This window comes from Myxocyprinus asiaticus, chromosome 23, assembly GCF_019703515.2.
Source record: "Myxocyprinus asiaticus isolate MX2 ecotype Aquarium Trade chromosome 23, UBuf_Myxa_2, whole genome shotgun sequence".
NCBI classification, from domain to species: domain Eukaryota; kingdom Metazoa; phylum Chordata; class Actinopteri; order Cypriniformes; family Catostomidae; genus Myxocyprinus; species Myxocyprinus asiaticus.
This window is the reverse complement of record NC_059366.1, coordinates 26,151,814-26,159,616: the sequence shown is the minus strand read 5'-3', so window position 1 is coordinate 26,159,616 and position 7,803 is coordinate 26,151,814. Positions and strand designations below refer to the sequence as shown.

Here is a 7,803-nt window from a genome sequence, read left to right as displayed (position 1 = left end):
CAAAGCCCTACAAAGGGTGGTGCGAATTGCCAGACACATCATTGGAGGTGAGCTTCCCTCCCTCCAGGACATATATACCAGGCGGTGTGTGAAAAAAGCTCGGAGGATCATCAGACACTCCAGCCACCCGAGCCATGGGCTGCTCTAACTGCTACCATCAGGCAGGCGGTATTGCAGCATCAGGACCCACACCAGCCAACTTCATGACAACTCTTCCCCCAAGCAATCAGACTTTTGAACTCTATATACATCAATATACATCAGCACTGCACTTTATTAATCTTAAACTGCACTGTCATAAATTGTATTCTCTCTTAACAACACACTGGCAACTGACTATCAACCGACAGTCTGAATGTCAATACAGCACATACAACCTACTGTATATTTTATATATACTATTTTTGTTGTATATTCTATATTGTGTTTATTGTATACTGTACATTGCATATTATTATTTGTATATCGTGTTGTGTGTAATTATGTGTATATTAGATATGTAAATTGGGTTGTGTAAATCTGATGTTTATTGTAAATTGGTATATGTCTCATCACTGTCATGACTGCTATGTTGCTCGGAACTGCACCCAAGACTTTCACCCACTGTTGCACTTGTGTATATGGTTGAGTGATAATAAAGGGATTTGATTTGATTTGATACATCATTCTTTTTGACTTGCATCTCATTTTTGTGTTTATACAGAAGAGGGAGATTTGACATAAAGTAATAAGTTTAGATTTAGTTCAGTTTAGAAATGTTATTTTCCACATTGTGGCAAATTTTCAAATTTACAGCTTCACAATAAAAGTCAAGCATATTTATCTATACTATTTATCTATTATACAAGGGCTGTTGATAAAACACATTAATTCAGTGCGATTAATTATATAAAAGTAATGTGTTACAAAAAATGTATCTTAAAAAATTTAATATATTTTGTGTTAATCATGCCCCCTGACCATAATAAGGAATATTTCTCCCATCTGAGCAATTCAAGCTTTAAGTTCACCTTCATGTTTTTGCGAGTCCCAGTCAGTAGGGGGCAGTAAGCGCTACTCCATCAGTTCAGGCAATGTACATGTGTACAGGCAAAAAAAAACCACCCGTACAGATAGCAGACAGCACAAGATAGTGATGTTTATTGTGTTCAAAAACAGCTGGATGGAGTACAGCTCCAAATGCAGAGCTCTCAAGACGTATTTTTCTAAGTTTCAAACTATATTTAACTTGACACAGCATTCTATAAACACTGTGTTTATGACACCACACAACTAAAATGAGATGCTGCAAAAGCGTCTGTCTGATGCATTTGTACATCACCGCATCCTTAGAAAAGCCCTTGCAATAACTGTAATCAAAGTATGTGTAATTTCCATATTAAAGCATCTGAACTTTGGTTATTGGAATGGTCAAAACTGATTGACTGAACACCACTTCAAACTCAAGTGCAACCTTTGCTGGGTCTCCCCTTTCTTTCAGCAGCATATGTCAGGCCAGACGTATTGTAGTCCATGAAACGGTCTGGGACACTAAAGATCAACAAGACTGTGTCACACACAGAGTTCAAAACAGCCCCCTCGGATAAGCAAACATGCTGTATGAGACTAGGGGGAAGGCATACTGTGATGATGCCCAAACTTAGCACAAGACACGATCCACGATCCTTCTCTTAGTCTCAAATATGCAAGACCCTTCAAACACTTCCTTTCTATTGGGCCACTCCAACAAAGGTGTTCAGTCATGTGAAACTTAATCTGTAGCCTTGCCGTACTGACCCTTCTCCTCAAATGCCTTAAGACTGTAAGAAAGAAAGAGCAGTGCTTAGAGAGTGCTAGACAGAGGGACATTGCATGGAGAACATACCAGAGAGACCATGAAGTTGTAAAATGAAGATGGAATGCCCTTTTGGAGTCCCTTACAACACATGAGAAATGTTCATGGTGTGTTCCTTGTGTATTGCACTCTCTGCTTGTTCATGCTTGTGTGTATGTGTGACTCAGGGGATACAAAGGAAAGTGATCGTCAAAACATCCAGCGTCACCTATGTGATCTTTCGAAGCATGCGCAAAATGCTAAGGGTGATTTTGGTCTAATTAACATGCATATAGTTCATGCTGGACAAAACCGAGCAACAGTCGTATTATCTAGGTTGTGTAGTCCAACATCGCAAATATCAGACTGGTATAATCAGAGGCGATCCTAGGGACTCTGGGGGCCCTAGGCAAAACACACACACACACAAACACACACCACAAACAGGAACATATCAAACAGAACATTTGCAGTAAGCTATATTTAAAATGCATGTATATTAAATTCATGCAACAATAGAAAAATGGTTATGGTGCACATTTTAATACAAAAAAAAAATACAAAAATAAAATAAATTCAAATTTCACTCAGGACTCCTTTTTCATTATTTCACAGCATCACTTGACACTTAGCCATAGTACAGGTCATCTGATAGTATTACAGAGATCTGACTGCCTTCTGTTGTTGTGGTGATGCTGCTAGGGAGTGGTGTGGCCTCTTTCTATTTATGAGGTGTTGATGTGACGGAAGTACCTGCTGTTGTGGTATTAATGATGGCACTGCTAGATGTGTGAAGATCCTCTTTATCATGAGCAGAGCAGGAGGCTACACTGGAAGTCCATGGAACTGCTAAATAATTAAAGTAAATAATTATATAAATTCAGATATCAGTAAATAATTATATACATTCAGACATTCAGATATCAGATCAATTTAGCTTGAATACTCTCATTCAGCATGAATATTCTCATTGCAACACACAGAATTAGGTCAAATAATTTTTGAGAGAAGGCCATATCGATATCAATAATACCACATTGTGATATATAGAATTCACATTCAATATGTGCTTGTCTGGGGTGTTGTTAAGACTTCAGTAATGCTCTAAGTGAGAGAAAAGAAGGCATGGAGCATTTAAACCACTATCTTTCACTAACAAGCATTAATTTTTATAGGTTCAGTAGTATAGATTCAAAAGCTGGAAATGCCATCTTATGACCACTCTTTTCATAAAAAATAAATGATCTAATCCATAGTAAAAGTTGCTTATCTAAACTCGACAGAAAAAATAAACTAGCTGTGATGTAATAACTCTCTTCTATATGTGCCCCTCTCTTTCTGTACATATGTAACACACACCATGAGAGTCGCATTATTTAGAGGAAAACTGAATGACAATCCAATCTTTTATAAAGAAATGTGAAGTAAACGTGATAAGTCATAAAACTGTCTCTAAATGCACACATATTTGGACTACAACTTCTAATGGACATTGATTACTGAAGCCTCGCAATGACAAAAAGACGTGAGCTTACTGGCTTTAATGGACATGTGCGTCTTTATTGCATGTTTATGTCTGTAACTCTCATTTTGATATTCATGTTAGATGTGTACTCCTTATATAACTTAAAAAATTACTCTTACTGTAAAATGTATATTGTAAAACAGTGGTGAAATATAAAAACGCCTTTCTAATGATGTATAATTTGTTGTGATTAAATAAGAATTGTAGGTAGAATAACGTGAAGTGAATGTAATTGGCAATTTTTCCATGAGAAGGGATAGTTCAGTAAACATTATAGATTCTGTACCAGTCAGCACTGTCATGCTTCTTCTCCTCCTCCTCTTTCTTTTTTCCTCTTCTGACTCCCAGATAGGTACATCTGATATGGAGATAGAATTGTTGCATATTAATATACAAATGGAAAGAGATTCACAAAAAGAAAGTTGGGTTCACAAATAAATTGAATGAGATCCACTAATAAATGTAAGGAGTTTCACAAAAAAATAAATGAATTCACAAATAAAAAGAATGAAATTAATAAATATATGTTAGGAGTTTCACAAAATTAAAGTGAATTAACAAATAAATTAAATGAGATTTGCAAATAAAAAATATATTTTTTAACTCACAAACACAACTCTGTCCAGCATTCATTTGTGAATCATGCGCATTTATTTGTGGATCGCTTCCTGTGCATTTGCGGATTGCTACATTAATTTGTCAATTTTGAAACAAATCAAGCGTCAAGACAAGCACACATAGAAATACAAATACAAAAATACATAGACATACAAATAGGTGGACTCCACCCATCATCTACTCAAGCCAATCAGATAAAGGCCACATTACTCAGACAAATCATGACACATTCTATCTTCAACCAATCACACTTCATTTTAGTATCAGGGTGGGACCAGAGTCACAGTGCTCCCATGAGCTTGGAATCAAGCACATACAGATCAGCTCCAAGGCTGCAAACTCTAAGAAATGGATGCCAACAGAGGAATACTGTGATTTAAGGTTCGTATCATTTTCTCTCAGTTATAAATCTGTGTAGTGTCTTGTTAAATGTCGACAGCTGAAAATTGCCCATTTGTAGAGTGTCCTGATCATTAGCTTTATAGCTAACCTTGCTGACTGTATGAGTCTGCCTTTTTCATTTTAACCAAGTTTCTTGACTGAAATGTGTCGTCAAAACCTTTACTCTTAATGTTACATGGCAGATCCAAACAGACACACTACTAAACACTACAAAAATCAGTAGTACAGATAGTATCTTTATAAAACATGAATCATATTAGATGATTTTAGGAGCACAAACCAAAAATGAATACCCTATATTACACAGTGTACAAGATCTTCTATGGTATTAATTTGGTTTCACATTATGTTAATGTATATTTTTTTTTTAAATAATCATATTTAAGTAATATTTCAATGGATTTATATTTTTAGCACTTAGTGTTATGGCAGACCAGTCCATTGTTACTCATATGAAATAATTATGTTAACCCTGTAAAACAATGTGTTTTTCACTTACTCAGGAAGTATATGGGCTGTGAGATACAGGAGAACAATAATAATAATAATAATAAAGAGTTGTGAGGATACTGGAGAACTGGTGCTCTCTGCTCCACATCACAAAAAGACAGAAACGGTTGTGGGACTTTTGTGCTACTGGTGGTAAGACATCACAAAGCTCCATGGCCCAATCTTGTTTGTGTAACATGTTCTTTTCTATACAGTAATGGACTTTGTTTTTAACGTGTAACTGTTATTTTTCAAATAATTTGTGCAGAATGCTCTTACCCTGACTAGGAGTATCCATCCCAGACAACTGATACAACACCATGTAGAACAAACTTGAGCAAAATGCAAGCACTCCAGTTGTAATGTTCAATTCCAGTGTTTGTGTGTGTAAATACATGTACTCCAATTTATTGTCTTTTGTAGTTACTGTACATGCATGACAACCTGTAATTTGTAACCAAAAAATCATTCCTTTTAGCCAACAGATTTGCTTTAAAATGTAAAAAAAAAAAAAAAAAAACGTGTGGCGGAGAGAAAATGTGCCCTGACTCTTTAAGGATCCGCCACCAATCCCAATGCTGAGAGTATAAAATGGCTGCTCATTTGCATGTACCAGGTGTGTGAGACAAGTGTGGAGTGATCAGAGTTGGAGAAAATTTGCCCAGGGTACGTGTGATATCAGGAGCACCATTGGAGTGGATTACAAAAAGGTACTAGCTAGTGCTTAACATCGTTTGCCTGGATTCAAAGAATGGACCGAACCATCTAACCATTGATTCAATGTTTAAAACAAAGTGGCGTGAGTAGCAGAGGATCGCTGACCCGCTGAAGTGCTCTGTAGCAGAGTTTAGTTGGATGACAAGTGTCTGAAGTGCTAGGTGATCACCTAGGTTTGCAGACCTACTCCATACACTCATTTGTGACTCCCTCAACCCACACCAAGTTTTCAATACTTATTGTTGTTTGTTTATTTTGATTTATTGTATTATTCATCCATTTGTCTTTCATTTGTGAGATCTGTTTGCCTTATTTCTTTTGAAATAATAAACAAGTGAGAATTGAACCTTTTTTGTATGTGTATTCTTTGAGTTCAAACAAAACTGTGTTCATTTTAACATTGTGCAACTGGTGGCTTAGAGCTATCCAGGGTCAAATTACACTTTGTGGCAGGCCTAGACCTGTCCGGTGCCCAAATTTGTTTTAAATTATTTACATTTATTCTGGGGGCTGCCACCGTTGCAACAGCCACTCTTTAAAACCTATTTCCCTTAAAATGCCTTGATAGAACTCTAAATGACAGATTTTATCAAATGAGATGAGTCATTTATACTCGTATTTATGTTGTTCCAAACCCAGATGACTGACATTCTTCTGTGGGAGGAACTCGAAAGATGTCAGGAATAATGATAGGCACTGACAGCCTCGCTTTCATTTTAGCCTCATTAGCAGCATCTACATTGTTTAATGTATTCTCATATTCCACAGAAGAAACTAAATGGTACAGGTTTAAAAAAAAAAAAACATTTAAATTTGTATTGCACTTTCATTTCAAGACATTGTTAAAAGAAATCTGACATAACAGAAAAATAAAGAATCTTATATTACACATTTTAAAAGGTGTCCTGTATTGGAGCTGGAACTACGGAGTTTGAGCAGGTGAGTCAAGTGCTCCAAGTTGATGGACAGTACACAGGGGAAACATCTGAAAAAGATGGCAATAACTAATAAGTCAATTATTACTGTCAGAACATGATGCTGTATTTTAGAAAGGGACCCTGTTATAGTACCTCCTAAAACATTAACACAAAAGTGCTAAAATATTACCTTACTACTGTTTTCATTAAAACATTAAACTAAATTATTGGCATAGCAGATCTTGTACACTTGTGTAATATAGGGTATTAATTTATGGTTTGAGCTCCTAAGATCATCTAACATGATTCATGTTTTATAAAGACACTATCTGTACTAATATTTTGTAGTGTGTCTGTTTGGATCTGCCATGTAACATTAAGAGTAAAGGTTTTGATGACACATTTCAGTCAAAAAATTAAAATAGACTCATACAGTCAGCCAGGTTCATTATAAAGCTAATGATCAGGACACTACAAATGGGCAATTTTCAACTGTCGACATTTAACAAGACACTACACATTTATAACCGAGAGAAAATGATATAAACCTTAAATCACAGTATTCCTCTGGTGTCTGTTTCTTAGAGTTTGCGCCCTTGGAGTTTCTGTATGTGTTTGATTCCATGCTCATGAGAGCACTGTGAATCTGGTCCTGCCCTGATAGTAAAATGAAGCGTGATTGGTTGAAGATAGAACATGCTATGATTGGGCTAATGTGGCCATTATCTGATTGGCTTGAGTAGACAATGGGTGGAGTCCACCTATTTGTAGATTTGTGTGCACGTCTTGACGTTAGATTTTTTCAAAATTGAAAAATGAGTGTAGCGATCCGCAAATGCGCAGGAAGCGATCCACAAATGAATGCTGGACAGAGTTGTGTTTGTGAGTTAAAAAATATATTTGTAAATAATTTTTTTATTTGCAAATCTCATTTTATTTATTTGTGCATTCACTTTATTTTTGTGAAACTCCTAACATATATTTGTAAATCTCATTCTTTTTATTTGTGAACCAGTTTTCTAATTGTAAATCTCCTTCCATTTGTATGTTAATATGCAACAATTCTATCTCCATAATCAGACATCCTCTTCATGATTACTGCATCCCTCTCTTACTTGAAGTAGTAGCTAAAGGGATGGGGGCCCCTCCAGGGGGGTGTCACAGAACATTCAAAACATGCAGCCTGATCTCATGAAAATTTTGTGACTGTCGCAACATTTTAAATTCTGCTCTTACTTGAATTTGTAGCTAAATGAATGGGGGCCCCTCTAGGGGGGTTTTCGAAAATGTCATTCTAGTCTGCTAAGAATTACCAATCATTG

The 7,803-nt window shown here is 36.1% G+C and overlaps 1 long non-coding RNA gene across 1 annotated transcript; it reads left to right on the top strand.

Annotated features, from left to right (window-relative positions):
• The first annotated feature begins 4,230 nt into the window (after positions 1-4,230).
• LOC127414033 (uncharacterized) lies at positions 4,231-5,897 on the top strand. Its single transcript, XR_007892727.1, has 3 exons — positions 4,231-4,337; positions 4,862-5,000; positions 5,116-5,897. It is a non-coding gene; the product is annotated as an uncharacterized LOC127414033 (long non-coding RNA).
• Positions 5,898-7,803: the final 1,906 nt, after the last annotated feature.